We start from the raw sequence: 26023 nt of genomic DNA on the forward strand, positions 1-26023 counted from the left end.
TTGGAATGAGATTAAATGGCAGAAAATTATCATTTACCGATTCAACAATTATGCTAGCAAGATTTTGGGCCTTATTTATGGTTTCTTCGGCCTGCTTCATTCAAATCTCCCATTCTCTGAAAATAACGATTTTCTAGGCCTCACCAATCTTTGGTAGATTAGCATACCTACCCTCTACACTTTATTTCCAATTGAGGAAATTTGTGAGCTTTTCATTCATTTCTTCAAAGTAATTGGTCATGTCTAACAATTGATCTACAATGGAATCTGCAACTTTACAATTATCTTGGATTATCACCAATTTATTACAGAAGACCTTTTGTTGATGCCCAAGAAGATCATTCAACTCCTTAGCTTCCTTTTTAAACTCTGTCAGTTCATGATTGACATGCAATTGTTCAATCTTCTTCTTTATTTCCTAGATTTGATCACTTTTTATCTGCAAATCTTTATCATATTGCACCTTTATGGAATCAAACCTCTGTTGTAATTTGGTCAACTATGACTGCCATTACTCATTGATTTTTTATTTCTCAACCTCATGAGTCTGCTCGAGCAAGGAAATCCTTTCTTCTTTATTCTTCATAATTTTCTGGATTTTTGTGGCTTTATCAATGGCAGTTGATGCATAAGCATCGGTGAGCTTAGTCAATTTCCCCAACTCATATGTTGGGGTTGCAGTGGATCCTTTCCATAAGACTTCGAAAGAATAGGCCTTATTAGAAATCAATGACTGAGACTGATCTAAATTTCTCCTTTTCCTTCCTCATTTTACCACAACTTTATGTTGACTATTAAAAATGTCTATAGGAGGAATTTCTTCTACATGTAAGATCACTTCAGAGGTGGAAAAAGCAGGAATAACCTCAACATCCTTCTTATCAGGAATAGAAGATATTATATCTTGTATCTAATTTGTTGTTTTTATCATCACTCCTAGTACTCCCTTGAATATATGTTTGCTATATTTGTTGTGATGATGTAGAAATTAGATTATGGGTTGTACCCATGGAACTTAAAGTCATGTTGAATTCATTCCTTGATTTATTCAATTCAGAATCAAGAATAAATTCATTAGTCTAAGGAGGAAAATAAATAATATCAACCTATGGTTGAGTCTCATGAAGCACATCTTTTTCCACAGAAGTCTCTAGTTGAGTAGTAGATACAAGTGATTGTTTTGAAGACAACTATAACAACTGTAATGGAATCTTAGTTATCCGAGAACTGAAATATTAAACAAATTGACCTTTTTCTTCGGGAGTTAACTGATTTTCCATTCTTAATAGAACTGTAGAATAGGTAGAGGAATGTTCAAACAAATCATCCAATTTATCCGGTTCACGGTGTAGAAAATCTTGTACATTCACAATATCATGCAATGTACTAAAGCATAGGACAAGAATCTACTTCTACTTTCAACCAGAGGAAGCTAATAGATCTATTATCACTCTAATTTTTTTTGAACTTTGGAAAGTTTGCCTTGTTTCTAGTCATGGTCTTATAATAAGTTTTGAGTCATCGCATACTTAAAGGGATAAGTGATAGGATTAGAGTCTCAACAGTGTCATTCTCATTTCCAAACCCTTCTTCTAGTCATGGTGTTAAAGGGTCTCTAGGTCATTTCATGCTTAAAGGGTTAGGTCATAGGGTTAAAAGTCTTTTAAGGTCATATTTCATTTCCAAACAAAGTTTGACAACCTTATTCCATGTCTTAGAAGTCTCACCTTGTATTTAGAAGTCATATCTCAAGTCGTTTTGAATTTTTTTTGAAATTAGCTACGAATCCACGTTTTCATAGCATAGACAGTGTAAAAGACCAGTTTTGCACTATGAAATCACTGAAGCAGCATTTTTTAGCAGAAAAACTATTTTAAGTAGTCAACTTCCAGGAGGTTTTTTGAGCAACTGAAAGAATATTTTGGAAAACTGAAAGAGGTTGTTCTTCCTAACATAACTATCTACAAAAACCTCTTTTAGTGTCTTAAAATTCATTATGAGTTGGGAGAAGCTGATGACTCAACATGCACAGTAGTTTCGTAGCGCGCTACGAAACTACTGTAGGTGCAGTTTTGTTCTTTTTGGTTAATCTTCAAAGGAATGAAGGGGCTATTTTTGGAGAAGGATGCTACTGCAGAAATGTAAGGAGATCATTTGAAGAGGTTTAAAGCCTAAGTAAAGAAAAACTCAAGGAATGAAGGATATATGCAAGAATTAAGCCTTGCGCTACAAAAATAACAATTATTTCGTAGCGCATCTAGTTTGACTTTCTTCAGGCAACTTCAAGGAGTTTAGTTTTGGCACAAGTGTAAGAGCAGGGTTATATGACTAATTCAACATGTGTTATATGATTAAAGGGGCTAGTTTGGTCAGCAGAAGGATTCAAAGACAAGCATAAGGATGAAACTCTAAAAAGGAGGAACCATTTCTCCTTGTTTTTAGCAGTCAACTTCCAAGGGGTCTCCTGAGCAATTGAAAACTCATCTCTGAAAAGTGAAAGAGGCTTTTATTTCTAACCTATTTAAATAAAAAAAACGCTTTCATTTTATTCAAATTCATTATGATCTGGGAGAATTTGATGACTCAACTTGCACTATGAAACTGTTATAGGAGCAATTTTTCAAAAATCAGAATTTTCTAGTTTACACCTGATATTCAAAGACAATTTCTGGGCAGTAGGAAAGGTATTGCAAAAAACCAAGAGAGGTTTTTGTTTTGAACTGATTTTTCTACAAAATCATCCTTCAGTTTTGCAACATACATTTTCTATGAGGAGATAAAATCTCTGTACCAACGCCTATTTTTCAGCCAGAACAGAGCAGGGGACAGTTTCCTAGTTTTTAGGACAGATGAAGGAGAAGTCATTGAAGGCTAGCAGGAGGGTTATGGACATCACCAAGGTCGATGTTAGGGAGGAGAAGCTATCAAATATCAAATTTTATTCATATTTTAGGTTGTTACTATCATAAAAGGAGTTGTACTCCTAATTGTATTAAGACTCTAGGACTGTTAGTTAACTGTCTCTTGTAATTAATAGTCTGTTTTAGGTATGAGTAGGTGTCAGGTCAACCAAATTCAAATTCACCTCATGTTGGAGGAAGGAATCCGAGATTGTAATGATGACTCTATATAATACAAGAGGTGGAATTCCTCAAGGGTTGGAAATTTTGGAGAAAAACACTCATATTGTGTCATTGTAGAAGACTATGTTTTTTATGTAATACATATTTTGGCTTTTCTACTCAGGATTCAGAAGAGAGTTCAATGCTTGATTTTCTTATGATTTTCCTCATTTCCTCATTTGAAGTGGTATGAATGTATGTTACTTAGAACTCATTGGCAATGCTCTAACTTCCTTCATGCAATTGTATATTGTATTTCCTACATGTTCTTATGTGTTACTGATATATTGAACTCTTGATGCCCTGACTTCCATGTTAAGCTAATCTCACTATGATACTAAAACATATTTTGACTCCATAAGCCCAATGGATGTTTATTAATTGTGTTCAACCATTTATGCCTTTCCACTTGTTTTTATAGAGTTAGCCATCTAATCCTTAATTGAAATATTTAACCCAGTGAGAGAGCCCTCTCAGGTTGAGGAGGCTAAGCCTCAGCCAAAAGTTTGGTTTGAAATAGTTACTCAAAGTATTCTTGATCTGTAGCCTATCAAGATCTGGTTTTTTGATAACAAAATCGACAAAAACAATATGAACAAGAAGAAGATAAATCAATGGCACATAACACAAGATGTATCTGGGGAAAGCCACTGCTCAACTCTCCCAGCTCACAAGCTAGCTCTTGGCCAACACTTAGCCAATTCTGTAGCTCTCCAAGCCCCTAATCTCTTTCGTAATTCCTAGGACAAATAACCTGTATTTAAAGGGAATTCATGCTTACAAAACTACACAATCCAAACATAGGATCAATCTCTGATTGCATGCATGACATTTACAACTCAGTAAATCACACAAATGATAGTACATTGTCCCTGCACTCTAGTCTCAATTGGGTCTTTCTCTAAACTGACATGCATGAGTTTCTCATGAGGGAATCTTTAGTTAACTGGAGTATCACTAGTGGATGCACTAGTGCACCAACAGACTATTAGTCCTCTATTAGTTCCACAAACAGTTTGAAACTAATTTAACTTAACTTAACTTAGTAAATTGAGTGATCTAATTTCCAACTCAATTTAAACTCATATTGGATCCCTAAAACTTAGTGAGAACATATACATGACTACAAAAAGACTTCGAACTCCAAATTCCTAAGCTAATTAAGTTAATTAAACTTAATTAACTATTTACAAGTTTCTATGAGAATAGAAATTGATTTTAATTCATAGTTTAATTCAAGGACAAATTAAACTGGAATTTCTTGTTGCCATTTCTCAACTCTCCCTCTTAATGAGAAAGGGATTATCAGCTACCCCAATCATGTCTCTGTGAAACTTGAATTTACATCTTGACAATGCCTTCGTCAAAATGTCAGCATCTTGCTCCTCCATGGGAATGTACTCCAACAACATAATCTGCCTCAATATACAATCTCTGAGATGATGATATTGAATATCAATATGCTTGGACCTATCATGAAAAACTGGATTTTCAGAGACTTTGATACAACTCTGATTATAACAGTAAATCGCAGTTGGATCCATAAACTGACCAAACAAACCAACTAGGATCTTCCTCATCCATATGGCCTCACATGTTTCCTGACTCGTAGCCATGTACTCTACTTCTGCCAAACTGAGTGCAACTGATCTTTATTTCCTGTTGTACCAAGAAACTGTCACTAACCCAATACTGAAGATTCCTCCTGATGTGCTCTTCTGGTCGAATGGACTCCCTGCTCAATCTGCATTAGTGAAGCCTTGAAGTTTCACTCCCTATGTCTGTTTGTACCATAATCCATACTGAGAATTTCCCCTGAGGTATCTCAACACATGCTTTGTCTCCTTCCAATACAACTTCATAGGCCTAACTGTCGCTTGACTAAGCTGGTTAACTGCATAACACATATATGGCTATGTATTCACTAAGTACATGAGTGAACCTGCAAGTTGCCTGTAAACAGTAAATTCCACTACTTCCCCTAAAGTGGCATCCTCCTTCGTCCAGTTACCTGCTAGAGGAGTCTCCATGGATTTTCTACTCTCCGTGTGGAATCTCTTGAGTATCTCATTGGCATACCTGCCCTAAGTCACAAAAAACTCCCCCTCTCCATGTCATACCTCCATGCCAAGAAAGTAATGCATGAGCCCCATGTCCTTCATTTCGAACTCTCTTGCAAGGTCCTCCTTGCCAGAATTGATCAGCTGATCATCACCTGTCAGTATGAGATCACCAACATAAAGTATAATGATCAACATTTTACCTTCCACCACAATGTGGTTCAAGTTCACATATGCTTCACTCTTCATGAAGCCCAGCCCGGTGAAGTAGCTATATATCCTGGTGTACCATGCACAGGGTGCTTACTTCAGCCCATACAACACTCTCTTAAGCCTGCACACATGCGACTCATGGTCAAAGGTCTCAAAACCTTCGAGCTACTCTATGTACACCTCTTCCTCCATCATGCCATTAAGGAGGGTTGTCTTCACATCCATCTGATGTATTTTCCAACCCATCTGTGCCGATAGTGCCAATATATATCTCATTGACGAGTACCTTGCAATAAGAGCAAAGGTATCATCATAGTCAATCCCCTCTATCTGTGAAAAGCCATGGGCCACAAATCTAGCCTTATGCTTCTCCACACTACCATTTGCAGCTTTCTTTACCTTGTAAAGCCAACGGGAGCTCACCATTAACTTGTCCTCCAGTCTTGGGACCACATCCCAAACACTGTTATGAACTATGGAGTCATACTCCTCCACCATGGCATCAACCCAAATCGGCTCCTACATTTTTTCCTTAAAGGAAGATGGCTCTGTCACAACACATTCACCCATAAGATCGATGTATCCAGTGTACCTCTCAACTGACCTCCTCTGCCTGTGCTAAGAAGTGGGTGCTCCCACATTCTCCCATTCATCATCCAACAATCTGTCAGGTGCACTTTCTTCCCTCTTTGGAAGACTTTGCCTGAGTAGATTTCTCCACTCCCAGATCTCTGCATGTGGCTACTCCACATCAATCTGAGGCTGCTCAACTTTAGGAGCTAAAAGCTCCTCATCGCATGTAGCTCAAGCTCCCTCTCAAGGGAAACTCGCATGGCCTTCTCCTCATCGAATTTGACATCCCTGCGAACCACTGTCATCTTGTTGGTTGGAAAGTACACCCAATAGTTCTGAGGTGTATCAGTGTGCCCCACAAATATCCCCAGCTTTATTGTTAGCTCAAGCTTCTTCCATGTATCTTTGGTCGTAAGGAAATATACCAATGACCCAAAATCCTGAAGTCACCAACATCTATTCTCTTACCGAAATAAGCCTCCTCTGGTGTCTTCATCTCAAGTATTTGATGTGGGCTACGGTTTTGAACATAAACCATTGTGTTGCATGCCTCAACCCACAAGTGTAGTGGTAGGCCCTGATCATGCAACATCGCCCTCGTTGCCCCGACTATGATTTTTTCCTTCCTCTAGGCCACCCCATTCTGCTGAGGGTTATTGGATGTCGTTAACTTCCGTTTAATCCTTTCCGCTACACATAATTTCGTAAACTCATTTCAAACATACTCACCATTTTTATCACTCTGTAGAGCTTTAACCTTCTTTCCTAACTCTTTCTCCACTAATGCTTTAAACTCACAAAACTTTGTGAAAGTTTGATCCTTTCTCTACATGAAAAATATCCAGCATTTTCAAGAAAATTCATCAACAAATATAACATAATACTTGTGTTTGGTCGTGGATGTTGTCGAGAATGGTCCACACACATCTGAATGGACTCGCTCTAGAATATCCTCTGCTCGACTGTCTCTGTTGTGAAATGAAGACTTGGTGTATTTTCCCAAAATACACCCCTTGCATGTATCAACTTGCTCAAGTGTACCTTTGGGAAGACCACTAGAGATGTACTGCAATATCTTCAAAGCCCCATGATGCAAGTGGCCCAATCTCCTATGCCACAACTTGCCAACATCTTGGCTCTACACCCTTTCTGCTTTTGTGCTCAAATTAGCACACTCCTCTACCTCCATCTTATAAAGATTCTTCACCCGATTCCCTATCTTCTTTAATTGACCCATGGCTATGTGTCGAAGGAACACCTTTCCTTTCGAGAAGATCACATCATGGCCTCTATCCTTAAGCATGACAATGGATACCAAGTTCTTCTTCAGCCCAGGCACATACATAACATTATTGAAGGTGAGTGGAGCCTCATGCTCCCTCTGAAAAAGTAATAGTGCCCAATATAGTAACACTATACATCCTGTCGTCACCCATCTCGATATGCATTTGGAATCTTTCTCCTTCAGGTCACTGAATAACTCTTTGTCGTCATTCACGTGGAATGAAGCTCCATCGTCTAAGTATCATACACTTCCCATCATTGATCACACCATGCATGCAATGAGGGAAAAGTCCAATTCGAATTGAGAGGCCAAAGCCTTACCCGCCGCTCCTCCTGAGGACTTCTTCTTGGAATTCTTGAGTGGACAATTTGTATAAAAATGGCCCAACTCATCATAATGAAATCACTTAACTTTTTTCATGTCTTTCTTCTTACCTCCATGATAAGAATATGATTTTGAATGGGAAGCTTTCCCTTTCCCCTTCTTCACCTTAATCACTAAGGAACAATTCTCTTCATCATTAGTCTTTGATGAAGAGCCATCACTGGTGTTCCTCCTGATCTCCTCCTGCATCAGATCTGACCAAAATCATTCCCAATCCGCAAGCTTCTCCCGACCAGTGGCAAAGTCCTAATAACTATGCCAACTCTTTAGGAGTCCTAGAAGAGCAAGACTCACCATATCATCCTCAACAACCGTGATTCCAACACTTCCAAGTTCATCATGACACTGAGTGAACTTGGTCAAGATATCACCTTTCTGCATTTTGATTTTTCAAAGTTTGTCATTTAGTGCCAATTTCCTTTGGTCACTGTTTTTTTTATACAAGTTCGTCAATGTTTTCCACATAGCATACTGAGTTTCCTTTCGATGGAGACTGGAGTCTATGTGGTCTCGGACTCCCTCAAGGATTATCTGCCTCACATTCACCACACACTTCTTCCATTAGGCCAAATCCTGTGCATTCGATGTTGCTTTCTTAGGAATTTCTTGATCAACAAATTCCTTCAAGCCATTTTCCTCTAGTATAGTCTCCATTCTATCCCTCCAGGCTCTAAAATTTGATTTGTCTTCCAAGGCATACTCGAGTCGCAAACCGTAGAATGCCATATTCCGATCCTGAAGTATGTATTGCAAATTCAAATTGCACCTGTAACCCAAAACTCAAAACTTTGAAATCTCCTCTAGTATACCATCTTCAGCTCAGATACCATCTACAAAATCATGTAGATTCACAATCTCATGCAATGTACTAAAGCATAGGACAAGAATCTACTTCTACTTTCAACCAGTGGAAGCCAATAGATCGATGAAAACAATATGAACAAGAAGAAGATAAATCAATGGCACATAACACAAGATGTATCTAGGGAAAGCCACTTCTCAACTCTCTCAGCTCACAAGATGGCTCTTGGCCGACACTTAGCCAATTATGCAACTCTCCAAGCCCCTAATCTCTTTTGTCATTCCTAGGATTAATAGCTTGTATTTAAAGGGAATTCATGCTTACAAAATTGTGCAATCCAAACATAGGATCAATCTTTGATTTCATGCATGATATTTACAACTCAGTAAATCACACAAATGATAGTACATTGTCCCTGCGCTCTAGTCTCAACTAGGTCTTTCTCTGAACTAACATGCATGAGTTTCTCGTGAGGGAATCTTCAGTTAATTGGAGTAGCACTAGTGCACCAACTGATTGTTAGTCCTCTATTAGTTCCACAAATAGTTTGTAACTAATTTAACTTAACTTAACTCAGTAAACTGAGTGATCTAATTTCAAACTCAATTTAAACCCCTAAAACTTAGGGAGAACATATACATGACTACAGAAAGACTTCCAACTCGAAATTCCTAAGCTAATTAAGTTAACTATACTTAATTAACTATTTACAAGTTGCTATGAGAATAGAATTCAATTTTAATTCAAAGTTTAATTCAAGGACAAATTAAACTGGAATTTATTGTTGTCATTTCTCAATGCATGGACAAATTTCCTGAGATGTTGAGAACAATGAAATTCTTAACTACAAAAACAAGATCATATTGCTTGTTGGGAGCAGTAGGTAGATTGAGAACCTAAATAGCTATAATTTATTTCTCTACATGGTGATAGTTTGCTAAGGCAAATATACATGATTTAGCAGGAAAATATGGCCACGTCCTTTTATTAGAATCATTTAATGTCTTAGAAATGCCATATCCCATTGTTTGATATGCAATTTCTATACTTAGAAGATTGTTTGGGATGAACAAGGGTAAGACATGAGGATGGGAAAGACTTCCATAAACTATTATATAAGTGAATAGTTCCTCTATGAACCAACTTCCAACTCTTTAAAGGTAATCTTCAACCTCCTGAGACATCTGAGGTGGCTTGGACCCAAAAATGACTTTATAAATTGGAAGCATGACTCTGTGACAAATTTGATAAAAATGCTCCTGATATTTAGATTCCCAAAGGATATCATGATAAATATGTATGGGCTTTGGATCTTGTAGAGTCCATTTCTAGCCCATAGCAGGAAAATCCATTGAAAAACATAAGGCATCCATGATGTAGGTGGACATATAGAAAGGAGTAATTTTATTCTCTAAAATATTGCGACCCTTTCTAAAAGCTAGAATATGTGAAGCCAAATTATTAGACAATAAAGTAGCCCAATCAAATATATATCCCTCTAAGGATCCATAAATAAGATGTACCCAGTCATCGAGGAATTTTGACACATTGAGTAGTGCATGCAACCGACACAGCATAGCAATGACCTGGAAGAAGGGACTGTTATGGGAAATTTAGTGTTTTATAAACGACTAACCCCTAGACCTAGTAGCTAGTCTACAACAACAGTCAAAGTAGTTCTAATACCTTTCCTATAGGTAACAGATAAAATAAAGAGGAACAAAAGAACCAACCTGTATCTTTCACTCGATCCCTCTTCCCTTTGATTGCTTTCGCCACTCCCTTCCGTACTTAACTCGCTTGGAAGGTACTTGCACACAAGTCGAGACATAAAACCATCAAAGCATACATAATGATATGCTAGCTAAACATATTATATAATCGAAAATACAATATACATCATGTAAACATGTGAATGGGAAAAACATAGAACTCTTTATTCATAAGGAAAGATTACAACCCATGAAGTCATGTTCGATTCAGCATCCTCCTTCCAAATTCAAACCCTTATGTCCTCATGAATCAACAATTTGACATGACATCCTTACTCTCTTGCAAGTATTCACTCAAAAATCATTTCCCTAGCTCAATAAGCTCCAACCTCCCCAAGCCTTTGAATGCCTGGTCCATTTATAGCTGAATGGAGGAGGTTACACCATTAATGGACCTCATGAATGATTTCCAAAATTAGGAGGTGGTTCCATGGAGGAAGGGATAATGGATGAAGGTTCATTTATCTCCTTCTTCATCCAAATTCGAGCCCAATCTATCTGGAAACTTCCAGAAGGATCCATTGGATGAGGAATACAATGGATTCATTTAAAAAAGTCATTGGATCTCACTTAGCGTAGGTGAAACAGAGGCTAAGTGCGATGCATAGCACCTAGACACTGCAGCTCCTGCAATGCATTGTAGCTTGATAAAGGACCATCTGCACTAATCTCTCTAGGGGCAAGTTTTGGATGAATTGAGTCATGGAAACTTTTGGGAGGCAGTCATGAAGTAGGTTGACCTCATTAGAGAATGAAAACAACTTTATTAGGGATTGATGAACCCTAATAATATGGATCTGGAAGCTGGGGTTGATGTGCCCAAATTGTCCTATAACAGTTTCCCCCTAAAGCATGAAGTCGTAAATAAACATGTCGAGTGAGATGATTTATCACTTGGAGAGAAGGTTTCGAAATGGAAGGAGACCTGCATCAGTTACAATAAAAATATCATGATACTTTGATTTTTCTCACAAACTAGTTGAGGGAAGGCATACCCATGCTCAACTTATAAACTTTCATTACATGTACAAATATAGTTGTCTACAGATATAGACCCATGAATGGATGACCATAAATGTAAGGCTATTGTACATTTGATATAGTACTCTTGAAAACATAAGTCGCAGCCCAGAGGGATGAAACTAGATCCGCAGTCTTCAATCTCGTTCAATCTTTCACTCAATGTACAAGTCTAACCATATGAATAGATGATTTGAAGTCGAACATGGAGAGACATCGTCTGATTACCAACCAATGATGTGAATTGTTAATAGACGCGAGAGGAATCGCCGATAATGATAATGACCCTTAAGGTACTGCAGTACATTTCGCATGGTGTGAATAAATGATTTGATGTTGAACACCATACGAAGTCTTTTGGTCGAAGGACAGTGCTGTCAACCTGTCGCTGGAAGTGAGAAACCTGCCATTGATGTATGCAAGCCTCAAGGAATTGAAGGGGTGTTTCTAAGTCAACTTCTTGGATTATGTGCTGATGTCGACAAGAAGTGACTTGTTGCAGGAGGGCCTTGATGTATCCCATATCAACGACACGAAACGAGGTAAATGATTTTTGAGATGAAATATTGATTGACGACACAAGGTTCAGGAATGGCGGGCATGAAAATGAAGGTTTACTGTATTGTAAAGGATGAAGTTTTGAACTGAATGACTTCTCTTGAACATATCGGCGACACTAAAATGAATTGGTAGCATTGACCTAAAACAAAGTGATGGATGGTATGATAGACCAACAGTGTGATAATCATCAAGCTAAATGACCCAACCCACATAGTCATGCTGATGAGGTGAAAGTGTCATGTTCAAGAGCGACTTGCTACCATAAAGTGTTCCCAGTTTTTTCCTCATTTCTGATCGGCACCTCTTTATTTTTAATCAAGCTTGAAGAGAATAACATATGCTTGTTTTATAATTCCACCCCTCAGGTGAATCCATCACTATTGTTTTAACGAGTCTAGCAAATATGAAACCCAGTCTTGTCTAGATGGACAAGTTTGTCACTATTTAATGTTTTTAACGATTTTAATGACAAAGATAACTCGGTCCTTTTCATATTTAGAGAGTCTGAAAAGGGACTGAAAGGAAACTCCACAAGTTCTTTTTTGTACATTTGTTTCTCAAGCCCGAAAAAGCATAAAAAAATACAAGAGAGAACCTATTGATCATGTTTGACCAATGAGTACCTTTTTCGTAGTTAATCTATCTCAGCCTGAAGAAGGGTAAAACTATACTAAGTAGATATCGGTTCTAATCCATTAACGAGCTAGAAACAACAAGTGCTCGGCAATCTTTTCATGTTTAGAGAGTCTGAAAAGAGCTTAACGTTGAAAAGTGTGCAACAAGAAATGCTAAATTTAGAATGTGCTAAAAATAGAACTCCTAAAAATAGCACTTCTAAAAATAGCAGTTTGGCCACCTTGGGTGAGAGGTAAAACTGCTAAAAATAGAATCTTCTAAAAATAGCATTTCTGGTTCCCTTCCTATTTTTAGCAGTCCTTGGTCTAACTATAGGAAGTAAAAACGAATTTGGTCTTGATAGCAGTTTAAAATATTAATTAATTAATCTCCATGAGTTTATTAGTTATGGAAAATTAAACTAGAAGTCTTTGTGAGAACATGCAATTAGTTGTCCCACTGATTGAGGAATTTATCCTTGATTTTCTCCACTGATTGAGGAATCAAGTATGAGTTCTATAATGAGAGGATCAGTTGACTTAGTTTTACCTAGTCAAGTCCAATTAGATTAATTTAACAAGTTGTTAAATTAATGATATATAGTTTGTTAATGCTTGCATGCATGTGACAACTATTATTTCAGATAACTGAGCATTTCCTCATGGATACCTGATACATGTCAGTTCAGACAGAGACCCAGTTGAGATCAGATGAGGGACAGTGTACTATCAGATGCTTGGATATTTCTAGTAAGTATTCCTTGCATGGAGAAGGATTTATTTCCAAGAGAAATACGTGATATAGGAGATTGGAGGACTTGTGGCCTATATGTTAAGGCCTAGGTAGTCTATGATCTTCATCTTTTGATTGAAGAGAGTATAGGATAGCTCTTGAGTTGATTCTTTTTGTAAATAGAAGAGGATTTCCACTTGATTGATAACACAGATAGGGGTTTTATGCTGGTGCTTTCCCCAGTGATATATCTTGTGTTATGGTTGATTATTTATCTTGATCAGTTATATGTGTTTATGCTTGATGTTGCTCATGAAATCGATTATGCTTCCGCTTAATGTTTTGTAGAACTAGATTAAGTATTATGCTTTAGTACATTGCATATATCAGTATGATCTACAGGTGTGAACTTTCTACATTGTATCGGAGCACAGGTGATCAAGGAAGAACAGTATACAGGCAATAGAAATCCGAATTTTATTATTTGGGATATAGATCTCAAGTTCTTATCACATCTATTCCACCAATGGCTTTCTATGGTTTGAGGCTTGAGTATGCCCTTGATGGCAACTCAAACTACACAGCTTGGAAGGATCGCATGGAGGCAGTATTGGAAGATAATGGCCTTAAGGACTTCATTGATCAAGAAGTCCCTAAGCCTATTGATGCTACTCAACTGGCGGAATGGAAGAAGTGTGTGGCTAGAGCTAGGAGAATCATCCTGGAGGGAGTTCGAGATCACATAATTTCGAGCCTCCATGGGAAGGAGACTTCGCATGCAATGTGGAAAACATTGAAAGATTTATATCAGAATAGCAATGATTAGAGGAAGCTGGCACTGAAGAAAAAACTTTGCAAGATCAAGTGTGAAAAGGGTGACACTATCTCTACGTTCCAGAACAAGCTCACTACCTACAGGGATGAGCTTGAAAGTGTAGGAGTCGTGATTGTTGATGATGATATGGTGAGTCTAGCACTCCTTGGCCTTCCTAAGAGCTAGCATAGCTACCAGGACTCAATGAATGGAAGGGACAAACTGCAAGATTGGGAATGACTATGGTCAGATTTGATGCAGGAGGAGATTAGACGGAGTACCAGGGATGGAGCTTCTTCATCAAAACATGATGATGAAGAGAACTTGGCTTTAGCATCTAAAGCTAAGAAATGGAAAGGGAAGGCATCCCAATCCAATTCTTCTCTAGGAGGGAAGAAGTTTGACAAGTCGAAGGTGAGATGCTTTCATTGTCATGAGTTGGGCCATTATGCTACTAATTGCCCAAAGAAGAAGTCCAAGAAAGGTTCCTCCAAGGAATCTGATGGTGATGCACTAGCTTCACAGTTTAAGATGGATTTCTCACTTATTGCATGCATGGTTTCATCTAGCATGGGATATGTTTTGTACTTGGACAGTGGAGCCTCTTTCCACATGTCAGGTGACCAAAATATTTTCAGCACTTTGGAGGAGAAGGATCTCCAGATACGGATCGAGATGGGCGATGACGGAAAGTACCGTGTCTCAGGTGAAGGTACGGTTGTGTTTTAGAGGGAGCATGGTTCTCCCCTCACTCTTTCTAATGTTATGTATGTACCAGGGCTGAAAAAGAATCTTGTGTCTATTGCTATGCTTGAGAATAAAGGCTATGATGTAGTATTTAGTTTGGGAAAGGTTTTCCTAAGGCATATCGGCACTGGACGGACCAAACAGATAGGGATTCGAATTAAGAATCTCTATAAGTTACAGGTAGAAGACTATGTTGCATTGAGTTCCAAAGCAGAGGTGGTGCATGGCCAATATATTGGCGAGTTATGGCATAGGAGACTGGGCCACTTGCATCATGGGGCCTTGAAGATCATGCGGCAAATTTCTACCGGATTACCCAAGTGCAAGTTGGATCAAACGAGCACATGCAAAGGTTGCACTTTGGGTAAGTATGCAAAATCTTCCTTTCATGATCGAGATAGTAGAGCAGGAGCATTTCTGGAGCGAATTCATTCATATGTATGTGGGCCCTTCTCTACAGCCTCCACGACAAAGCATAGGTACTATGTTATTTTTGTTGATGATTTTTCTCATAGATGTTAGATCTACTTCATGCAAAAGAAGGATCAAACCTTCTTGAAGTTTTGTGAGTTCAAAGCTTTGGTAGAGAAAGAATTAGGGATGAAAATAAAGGCCTTGCATACTGATAACGATGGAGAGTATGTTTCCTAACAGTTTAAGGACTTCTGTGCTTCAGAAGGAATTGAACGGGAACACAAGGCACCTTATAACCCACAACAGAATGGGGTGGTTGAAAGGAAGAACAGATCTATTGTGGGAGAAGCTCGAGCGATGTTGCATGACCAAGGCCTACCGCTTCATCTATGGGCTGAGGCATGCAATACAACAGTATATATTTAGAACAGAAGTCCTCATATCATGTTGGGGATGAAGACACCTATAGAGGCTTTTTTGGGGAAGCGACCAAATGTGAGTCACTTCCGCATCTTTGGATCACCAATGTTTTGTCATGTGACCAAAGATGCTCGGAAGAAGCTAGACCCAACAGTTGAGTTGGGAATACTTGTGGGGTACACGGATACACATAATAACTATTGTGTGTTTCTGCCTGCCAGTCAGAGGACCGTAGTGCACAGGGATCTGAAGTTTGATGAGCAGTGAGCCATGCAAGTGTCACTTGAGAGCGAGCTCAAGTTGCATGGTGATGATGAGGAACTATTAGTTCCTAAGGAGGAGGAGCCTCTTGATGATGTGGATCAGCCACATGCAGAGATTCCAGTAGTGGAGATCACCACTGCTGGAGAATCTTCCAGAGATGGGCGGAAATGCTCACGGGAAGCTGACAGATTGATGCAAGATGCAAGAGAGAATGTGGGGCAGCCATCCTCTCACTGCAGACAGAGGATATCTCCCGATAGATACACTGGCTACATGGCCCTGGTTAGGGAGTGTGTAGTGATCGAACCTTCTTCTTTTGAGGAGGTAGTGCAGCAGCCAGTTTGGGTGGATGCGATGATAGAGGAGTATGATTCTATCATGCGGAACAGTGTGTGGGATGTTGCCCCTAGACTGGGGGACAAGTCAGTGGTTACTTCTCGATGGCTTTACAAGGTAAAGTATGCAGCTGATGGTAGTATTGAGAAACACAAGGCAAGGTTTGTTTCCCGTGGTTTCTCACAAGTGGAGGGGATTGACTATGATGAGACCTTTGCTCCTGTTGCAAGGTACTCATCGATCAGATCAATTCTAGCACTATCAGCATAGATGGGTTGAAATATCCATCATATGGATGTGAAGACAGCTTTCCTCAATGGGTAAATTGAGGAAGAGGTATACATAAAGCAGCCTAAGGGACTTGAGACCTTTAATCATGAGTTGCATGTGTGCCGACTCAAGTGAGCATTGTATGGGTTGAAGAAAGCACCCTGTGCTTGGTATACCATGATCGACAGCTATTTCACCGGGTTGGGCTTCACCAAGAGTGAAGCGGATGCAAACCTCTACCACATCATGGTAGAAGGTAAGCTATTGATTATTGTACTTTATGTCGATGTTCTGATTTTGACAGGTGATGATCAGTTGATCAAGTATTGCAAGGAGGACCTTGCAAGAGAGTTTGAGATGAAGGACAGGGCCTCATACACTACTTTCTAAGCATGGAGGTGTGGTAGAGAGATGGGGAAATATTTGTGTCTCAAGGCAATTATGCCAATGAGATACTTAGGCGCTTCCACATGGAGATGTGCAAGCCCATGGAGACTCCTCATGAGGGAACTGGAGGAAGGAGGATGCTACTTCAGGTGAGGTAGTAGCTGCTACTGTTTATCGGCAGCTTGTGGGTTCACTTATGTATCTAGTGAACACACGACCGGATTTGTGCTTTGCAGTGAACCAGCTGAGTCAAGCTATGGTTCAACCAACCAAGTTATTTTGGAGGGCGGCAAAGCATGTGCTGAGATATCTTAGAGGTACCACACAGTATGGATTATGGTACAGGCAAACAGAGGGAGTGAAGCTCCAAGGCTTCACAGATGTAGATTGGGCAGGTAGTCCATCAGACAGGAAGAGAACTTCTGGAGCAATCTTCAACCTTGGGTCAGTAGCGGTTTCTTGGTATAGCAGGAAACAGAGATCAGTTGCACTTAGCTCAGCAGAGGCTGAATACATGGCTGCTAGTCAGGCTGCATGTGAGGCCATCTGGATGCAAAAGATTCTAGTGGGATTGTTTGGTCAGATGATGGATCCTATCATGATATATTGTGATAATTAGAGTTGCATTAAACTCTCTAAGAATCCACTGTTTCATGACAGGTCCAAGCATATAGACATCCGCTATCATCATCTACGGGATTGTGTGGTCAAGAGGATCATGATGTTGTTTTACATTTTGACCGAGGAACATGACGCATATATTTTGGCAAAGGCATTGTCAAAAGGCAAGTTTGAGTTCCATAGAGACAGGATTGGGGTTGCTGATAATCCCTTTCTTGTTGAGAGGGAGTGTTGAAAAGTGTGCAACAAGAAATTCTAAAATTAGAATGTGCTAAAAATAGAACTCCTAAAAATAGTAGTTTGGCCAAAGAGCATTTTGGCCACCTTGGGTGAGAGGTGAAACTTTTAAAAATAGAATCTTCTAAAAATAGCGTTTCTAGGTCCCTTCCTATTTTTAGCAGTCCCTGGTCTAACTATAGGAAGTAAAAACGAATTTGGTCTTAACAGCGATTTAAAATATTAATTTAATTAATCTCCATGAGTTAATTAGTTATGGAAAATTAAACTAGAAGTTTTTGTGATAACATGCAATTAGTTGTCCCACTAATTGAGGAATTTATCCTTGATTTTCTCCACTGATTGAGGAATCAAGTATGAGTTCTATAATGAGAGGATCAGTTGACTTAGTTTTACTTAGTCAAGTCTAGTTAGATTAATTTAACAAGTTGTTAAATTAATGAGATATAGTTTGTCAATGCTTGCATGCATGTGACAACTATTATTTCAGATAAATGAGCATTCCCTCATGGATAACTGATGCATGTTAGTTCAGACAGAGACCCAGTTGAGATCAGATGAGGGACAATGTACTATCATATGCTTGGATATTTCTAGTAATTATTCCTTGCATGGAGAAGGATTTATTTCCAAGATAAATACGTGATATATGAGATTGGAGGACTGGTGGCCTATATATTGAGGCCTAGGTAGTCTATGATCTTCATCTTTAGATTACAGAGAGTACAAGATAGATCTTAAGCTGATTCTTTTTGTAAATAGAAGAGGATTTCCACTTGATTGATAATACAAATAGGGGTTTTATGATGGTGCTTTCCCCAGTGATATATCTTGTGTTATGGTTGATTATTTCTCTTGATCAGTTATATGTGTTTATGCTTGATGTTGCTCATGAAATCGATTATGCTTCCACTTAATGTTTTGTAGAACTAGATTAAGTATTATGCTTTAGTACATTGCATATATCAGTTTGATCTACAGGTGTGAAATTTCTACACTTAAAGAGGACTCCAAGGGGGTTCCTTTTTCGTTTTTAACAAAGCTCAAAAAAGTGATAAAAGTTTGCTTTGTGGTCAAAGATTTTCAATTTACACATAAGCACATCATAACTATTTTCCAGCTGTTAATCCTACTCAAGATACCATCAAAAGATTAAACAATACATGTTTCTAGATTAAATAAATGAAACCCAATGTTTACTCGATTAATGTGCAAGAAATAAACATAAAAACTGGTTCTTACCATAAATTTTCACCATCTTGTTTTACCTTCTAAACTCCGGAGCAAGCTTTTCTTGAAGTTCACCAGTTGATTGCGGAGGATCGAAGGGATCATTCCTTGTGCAGTTTGGACCAGGTAGGAACTAACTCGGTTCTTTTTATTTCATTTATCTCCTATTTTAGTCAAGAACATTTTAGGGTTTTGAGGTCCCTAGGGTTTCTTTTTCCAATTCAAGAATTTGAAATGGTAATCATCTGGAGAGAATGAGAACATGAATAACAAGATATAATAGCCTTGAGTAATCAGGGAACAGTCGAGGCCCTAAGAAATTGTGGATTACTCAAGTATTTTAAGCTATCCAACATGTGGCAACAGATGGATCTTATACGGTTTCTTATTCAATCATGGGATCCGACCAATTAGACTTTTCACATTCAGGACAAAGAAATTCCCTTTACCATCGATGATATATACTTCCTAACTGGACTGTCGAGGTGGGGTGCCCCCATTTCACTGACAGGTCTTTCCCATGGAGGTAGACCGGTGAAAGACTATGTGCGACAGTTTTGTAGGCAAGGTGCCCAGCCTAGCAGAGACGGAAAGATACTTATCAAGGATGTTAGTGATTTACCACTAAGGACAGTCGTTTTTACCATTGCCAAATTGGCTGGTAGTTTTGCAGTTCATTTGGCCACCAAGTCATACTTGCAGTATGCCTTCGAATGTTTAGAGCCAAAGGTGTTCAACTGGTGCAGGGTCATTTTTTCATCTGTGAAAGAATAACTGACCAAGGTGAAAAAAGGAAAGATCAAGAATTTTGGCTACGGATCAATCGTAATTTCTTTCGCCTTGGAGAGAATACCTCTCTTGCAACCACAACTCATTTCACTGGGTGTATCTAGACCAAGAGACCCACGGATGCAAATATGGACAGATCTAATGACTAGGCATGGTGCCCATTCTTCGATTGTTTTTACTCCTACATTCTTTGAATGGTTCAATCAACAGGAGATGACTTTCATAGAATATCCATCTTCAGGAACGGATTTTCATGACGATCCTGATTTACCACTACCGGCTGAAGCAATGTGGGACACTATTGGTAAGTTTTTTGACCAAGTGTTTTTAATTTTTTAAAGTTTTTACATTTTTTGTGTTTTTAATTAATTCTAACACTAACCAAAATAATTTTTTATGTATACAGATATCGGACCTGTTTAACCTGTGGGATACCTTCGAAATGTAGCTGGACCAGCATAGAGACTTGTAGGGAGAACAATTCTCTGAGATTTGGATTTGGTATTCTGGATGTCCAGATTGAGGAGCTACTGATGTGATTGCAACGCCACACTATCGGTGTACCAGGTCATTGGATGAGACTCTTGCGCATGATAGCACAGGCAGTGACCTACTATCACGAGCACCACTAGTTTACGAAGATGCTTTTTTGCATATATTTTAGTTTTTGGGTTAGATGACGAATTTTTGTCTTGGACACAAACTGTTCGTAAAAAAATTTACAATTTTACTTTCAGGGTTTTATTATGGTTGAGTGATGCAATCTTATTCAACCGATGATGCTACTTGAAAATTTTTAATTTACATATGTTGCAAATGTCTATTTAGCACATAATTTTCCAAAGAGTCAGTTAATGTGTTTAGATTTCTGTAAGTATGTTGATATTTAATAGACTTGAAATACCTTTCCAAAATACGAACTCTAAGGAACATACGATAAATTGCTAAATTTCGTACAGTATAAATGCCAGTAATTTGTAGTACAATGAGTTGTGAGTCTAGCCTAATGATAATTCGGTGGATGCCAAGTGAAATGGCATCAGAGAGAAGTTCAATCAACGCGCTATACCCAGCAATATTGTTTGTTGATCGACCAATACAAATCCCTCTAAAACTCATTAACTCACCGCTTGGAGCGAAAATGGCCCATGCTACAGAAGATAGGTTCTGCGTATTACGACTAGCATCGTCGGCATAACCAACAAATGGTTCCAAAAAGTTCAACATCTGCAATAAATGCAAAGTGGATTACTTAACCAAATAAAAAACCTTAAAGAAACACACTCACACATGCAATCCAAGCATATTTACATGAGTTTTACCATACTTAATTAATCATAGTAACGTTTTAAATACAACCCATTTCTGGGTTTAGACAATGGAACTCTATCATAATCTACTAACTCATAGGAACCTTTCATCAAAACACGCTTAACAATATAAGAGCCCATCCATAGTGGTTCGAATTTTCTTACACCGATTTTATCCAACTCCTGATCGTAAAGCAAGACCAGGTCACCTTCTGAGAAGACTCGAGGCTTGACATTTTGATCATATTGTGCCTTCACCCGTTTCTTGTGTGCTTCTTTAACCAATGTGGCATCACGACGAGTTTCATCTAGATGGATTAATTCCAAGAAACGTGCTTCTTCCTTAGAAGTGTTAGGTAGCAGGTCAATTGTGAGCTTTAGTGACGAAATTTCACATTGAATTGGCAAGACTACTTCCAAACCATACACCAGCTGAAAGGGTGTGAATCCGGTAGCACTTCTCACCGAGGTTTGATATGCCCACAAGGCCGAGTACAGGATTAAATGCCAATTTCTTTTATGAACTCCAATCATTTGTTGTAACATGTGCTTAAGGACCTTGTTGATAGCCTCAACTTGTGCATTAGCTTGCGGATAATATGGAGTAGAACTATCATGTGACAATCCCAATTTGGTAGCTAACTCAACCATCATGTGATTGTGAAAATGTGATCCATGATCTGTAACTATGACCTGTGGTACACCAAACCTGGCAACCACGTGGTTGAAGAAAAACAATGTAACCGTTTCACTGTTGTTGTTTAATGTAGGCATCACCTCAGCCCATTTGGTAAAATAGTCAACAGTGACTATAATATAGCCATGCCCCCCGATCGAGGTGGGGTTACATGTCATGAAATCAATGCCCCATTTTGTGAATGGTCCAACAACAACTACTGGATGCAAGGGTGCAGGTGGTAGTCTAGCTTTCTGATCGAATATTTGACGTGCATGACAACTTTTAATGGCAATTATGCAATCTTTGAATATTGATCGCCAAAAGTATCCAGCATGGAGAATTCTCTGTGCTGTTGCATATCTAGACAAATGTCCACCATAAGCGCCTGAATGACATTCATTCAAAGCTTTTTCAGCTTCCTCATGAGTAAGGCACCTACGTAAAATCGTATCGATACCACGACGATAAAGCGTGTGACCAATAATCAGATAATTTTTGGCTTGGTATTGAATAGGTCACTGTTGAGAGCGAGAGGTATCGGGCCTGAAAGCTTGGGTGTGGAGATAGATCAGTATATCTCCATACCATGGATCACTTGACAAAATGAGAAACAGAGACTCATCTATGATTGATGTTTTGGATGTTTAATCGTTGGAGGATGAGGGAAAAGCGGAAAGTAGTTCGGCAAATACAAGAGATTTCTTTGACTTAGATTTAACAAATTCCAACTCAAATTCCTGCAAGATAACTATCCATTTTGATTATTTTCCCCCTAGCAATTGACGTGACAAAATATATGTCATGGGGTTGCAATCAGAAAGTAGTTTTCCGCAGGAGTATATAGTGACGAAATCTCTGAACAGCTTGAACCACTGCCAAAGCTAACTTTTCGACATAAGAATATTTTCTTTCGGTATCATTGAGATTACGACTCAAATAATATATAGGATGTTCTATTCCATCGTCTTCTTGGACTAAAACCATTCCAATGGTTGTATCGGCAGCGGCAAGATATAGGTAATAGTCTTGTTGATAGATTGGGGCGTACATTAATGATGCTCTAATCAAAGAATCTTTAAGAGCACCAAAGGAAGCTTGTGCATCCTGATCCCAATAGAAGGGTACCTCTTTTTTCAACAGACGTATAAAACCTTTAGCCAACTCAACATAGTTTGGAATGAACCTCCTCAGAAAGTTCGCCTTCCCTTGAAATTTTTGTAACTCTAATAAATTTGAAGGTGGAGGCAAGTCAAGTATTGCCTGAACCTTAGTTGGATCAAGCTGAATTCCGTCTTTTGAGACCACAAATCTAAGCAATCGACCAGAGCCAACACCAAACACACACTTGTGTGGATTGAGCCTGATTTTGTAGTGTCGGCACTGTAAGAATATTGCTCTAAGAAGCTGTGGGTGATCAATATGCTTTCGTGAATGAGCAGGCAAATTGTCAAGATATGGTTGTACAATGTTCTTAATGTCGTGGAAGGCATAATTCATTACCCTTTGAAATGTAGCCTCTGCATTCTTCAAACCAAAAGGTAACTTTCTATATGTGAATGTGCCCCAGGGACAAATAAATATAGTTTTTGACTGATCCTTTGGGCGGATATTGATTTGATTGTAACCTGAAAATCCGTCCATGAATGAAAATATTTCACATCCGGCACAATCGTCAATAATCTGGTCAATAAAGGGTCTAGGATAATTGTCTTTCCAACACGCTTTATTTACATCCCTGTAATCAACACACACTCGGATTATTCCTTGTTTTTTCATCACTGGAACAATATTTGATACCCACTCAGTAAGAGGCACAGGGTAAATGAAGCCAGCACGCAAAATTTTTTCAACCTCTGTCTTAATGGCAGCAGATTTCTTCGGATGTACTGGTCGAAACCGTTGTCATACTGGTTTGACATCAGGGTACATTTTGATTTGATGTTCAACAATACTTGAATCAATGTCTGGCATCTCCTCATAAGACCATGCAAATACATCTCTAAATTCACGAAACAGAGCACGGTAAATATCGAGTTCCAAAGGAGAACAATATTTGCCGACATGAACGTTTTCTACAACGTTGGTCTTGGTCGAAATGTCTATAGAAATGGTTTCTTCTATGTTAGACAAATTACACTCAAAATCTGCTGAATCTGTTCTAATAGAATTCGAAGTGGAATCTACAATTGAAGGGTGTACTAGTTCATCTAAATAATCTTCCTTGGAGTCTGGAAGAAAGGAACGATGATGATAATCTTCCCAAGGTTCTTCTCCTATCATCATGTATTGGATGATTTCCTCATTTGTAGAATATATACAAGCAAAAGGATCGGAAGAAGTATCATATTCAAGTGAACTATCTAACCATTCAATTGACGATTGTGGATCTGGAAATGCTGCACGAGCAAGAAAAATTGATTGCTATGCGAGTTCGACGTGACTTAGCGGCATAACCTCAACAAAAAACTCGTCTTCAACACTATTGGTGATCCTCTTTAAATCAGATGAAGTAAAGGATAACGTATTACATGTCTCGACTCTCGTAACTTCCAAGGTTCCAGATGGTGGAGGAAGTGTGAAAGTACCCATTAAGGAGGGATCTTTAAAAATACCAACACCAACAGATTGAAGTGAAAGTGGGGGTCCGTTAATAAATGGAACGCTTCCCATAACTTGAGAACTAGAGGCAAAAAATGAGGTTTGGTTGATAATTGTTATTCCACCTTTATGAGGAAATGCAATTGTACAAAAGTATGTGGAAAAAACAACATCCATAGCATAAACCCTTGGTCATCCAAGTAAAATGTTGTAATCAAGGGGTCCGTCAACCACCTCAATTTCAACAGTTACTATTTTTCCCCCTAGTTCTATTTGAAAGTTATTCAAAATCCCACATGAAGTATAGGTTCTTCCATCAAAAGCCTTCAATGTGGTTGGCGATCTTGACAACATATATGACCCCAGTGTTTTCCAGCAGCTCATTGACATAATGCAGGTAGAAGCTCCCTCATCTATGACCATTCGATTAATATTTTTGTTGAGAGCTTTAACCTGAATTAGAAAAGCTAATTGAGCTGGTAACTGGGGTGTATATCTTGAGTGACTAAAAACCACAAGATTAGAATATTTTGCATCAATTCCACCTATTGGTGACAGTAAGGCCTACTTCTGGGAGGGGAAATTCTGCAATACCTCAAGCATTGACATAGCAGAAGGAGACTGAGCTAGATCTTCTACTATGTTATAATTTTGAGTAGCTCGAGCTCGAGGGTTAAACGTTGATTTATGCACAACTCCCTTAGGTTTCTTTATTGTTAATTCTGGTGCAATAGGTAGTGGATATTTCCGATGCAGTCGAAGTCGAAGAACCAGGTTGATCAACAACTTGATTATTTGACGACAATGACAAATTACCATAATCTTTACTACGTGTCTGAATCAAAATCTCATCTCTAGTTTTTACGATGGATAACATTAATACCTGGGATGTGGAAGCATTTTCAGTTGCAACCATATTAGTATCCGGGTTTAGAAACGGATCCGTCAACACTGCGGATGCGATAGAAGTTTTTAACAGCTTAGAAACTTTCGAGTGGTGAGGATAATCTCTTGTACAATGCTCGTCATTACATATCAGGCATGGATTATGAGGTTTCTTTCATGGATTAGAGGAATTAGATGATTTCTCTTGAGGAGGGTTTTCAGTTTTCTTCTTATTCTTCCCTTTCTTCTTACTTCCTGGTTGCTGTGGATTCTTACCTTTGTTAGATGACACAACATTAATCTCAGAAGCAGGAACCTCAGGTGCATTTATAGTTTGATTCATGGTGAGTGATGGACCAGATGTTCTACTCTCCATTGGTGTGTTTAAGGAACCGATGACACCGTCTCCAGCATGAGACTCCCTATTTGATGGTGGAGGTGGAATGGATTGATTTAGGCGTGGCGCATGTGGAATTTTGTCATAGAGCGTGCTGGATTTTGTGTAAATTAAATCCAAGTATTGGGCACGAGAAATCACTTGCTCTTCTATAACAACTCCACCTTTAGCCACATCCTCAGTGATAGATGGCAATAAGGACTTAATGAACCACTCAACCAAAAGATGATTTGGAACATAAGTTTTAACCATGCGACGATGACAATGCCACTCATGAATATGATCTGATATGTGAGTAGAAGTTGTTTGTTTAAAGTTGGTCAAAAGTTCTGTTCCAGTTTCATATCTGATGGATAACTAGAAGTGGATCAAAAAGGTAGTGGCTAAATGGGTGAAATTGTTAAAAGAAGCTTTGGGCAATTCAATATACCACTTAGCGATCGAACCAATGAGCATTCTTTGGAAAACGCAGAGTCTTACTGAATC

At 38.7% G+C, this 26023-nt stretch overlaps 1 pseudogene across 1 annotated transcript in view; it reads right to left on the reverse strand.

Annotated features, from left to right (window-relative positions):
- LOC149221449 (WD repeat-containing protein LWD1 pseudogene) overlaps window positions 1–25516 on the reverse strand; it is a 72644-nt pseudogene extending 47128 nt beyond the window's left edge. Inside the window, exons 1-2 of the transcript XR_016249653.1 lie at window positions 25417–25516; window positions 25139–25206 (exon numbers count right to left, since the gene is read on the reverse strand). The product of XR_016249653.1 is annotated as a WD repeat-containing protein LWD1 pseudogene (transcript). The remainder of the gene's footprint in view (window positions 1–25138; window positions 25207–25416) is intronic.
- Window positions 25517–26023: the final 507 nt, after the last annotated feature.

This window comes from Pinus tabuliformis, chromosome Q, assembly GCF_031772625.1.
Source record: "Pinus tabuliformis cultivar Carrire ecotype Pingquan chromosome Q, CPIR1, whole genome shotgun sequence".
Lineage (NCBI taxonomy): Eukaryota > Viridiplantae > Streptophyta > Pinopsida > Pinales > Pinaceae > Pinus > Pinus tabuliformis.